At 37.5% G+C, this 1,011-nt stretch overlaps 1 non-coding gene across 1 annotated transcript; it reads right to left on the minus strand.

The window, feature by feature from the left end:
• Positions 1-538: 538 nt before the first annotated feature.
• Positions 539-610, minus strand: TRNAQ-UUG (transfer RNA glutamine (anticodon UUG)). The gene has a single exon. It is a non-coding gene; the product is annotated as a tRNA-Gln (tRNA).
• Positions 611-1,011: the final 401 nt, after the last annotated feature.

Raw genomic sequence — 1,011 nt, forward strand, 5'->3', positions numbered from 1 at the left:
CTTGTATGTATGGAAATGTCCTAGCCTCATCAGAGCTGGAAGTCCTGGCATATAGTGAGGAGACCCAGGGTTTCTCGGCAGCAATGATAAGAACATGCACAAAGGAACATACGGGAGTTGGTGAAGAGCGGAGGCGTTTGAGAGGTGAGTGTACATATTTTTCTATGTTTTAACCTTTTGACACTCCATTACAGTTCAGCAAAAGTGTGCGGAAGTGAAATACAAAAAAAATCCGCATTTTGGTGAATAGTTTTTTTGTAATATTAAATAGAATTTAACTCCAATCAAAATATATTCACTCATCTCAAGAGACAGCTTAATTTCATCAGACAACTCCTTTAATGTTGGTTACAACAATCCTGATATCATGAAATATAGAAATGATCAGACTTTGTGTAATACCTGTAATGCATTCACTATATGGTAAACATAAGTCTATACAATAAAGATACATCTGCATGTTATGTGCACACTTTCACTGTAATCAAATAATCAACTACCGATTATTAATATAATAATATTATAGATAAGAAAACAAAGGTTCCACCGAGATTTGAACTCAGATTGCTGGATTCAAAGTCCAGAGTGCTAACCATTACACCATGGAACCCATCTGATCTGACTGTTAAGCTACTATATTATAATGACAGAAATAATTACTTGTGTCTACCGATGACTCAGTGTAATAATGAACAGGTTATATTGTATTCTGCTTTTACAAGACACTTTGAAGAAAATACTGGATGTTCCCTGTATGGGGAAACTGATCATGTGTCCTCCAGTCAAAAAGACTTCCAAACGTTATTTTAGAGTTGCACTGACCAGAATCCTCTTCTAAAAACTGACTGCCATGAATTAATCCTTGTCTGAGCTTAGAGGGGTTATCCACTACTGGGACAACTGATTCCACATGTTTCCCCCTGTTAAAATAAAAAGCCTATACTCTCCTCCTGTACCGGCGCCGATCCATCGGCTTGGGTTTTCGGGGCTCATGTGATATTGTGAGTCACG

This window comes from Anomaloglossus baeobatrachus, chromosome 1 (genome assembly GCF_048569485.1).
Source record: "Anomaloglossus baeobatrachus isolate aAnoBae1 chromosome 1, aAnoBae1.hap1, whole genome shotgun sequence".
NCBI lineage: Eukaryota > Metazoa > Chordata > Amphibia > Anura > Aromobatidae > Anomaloglossus > Anomaloglossus baeobatrachus.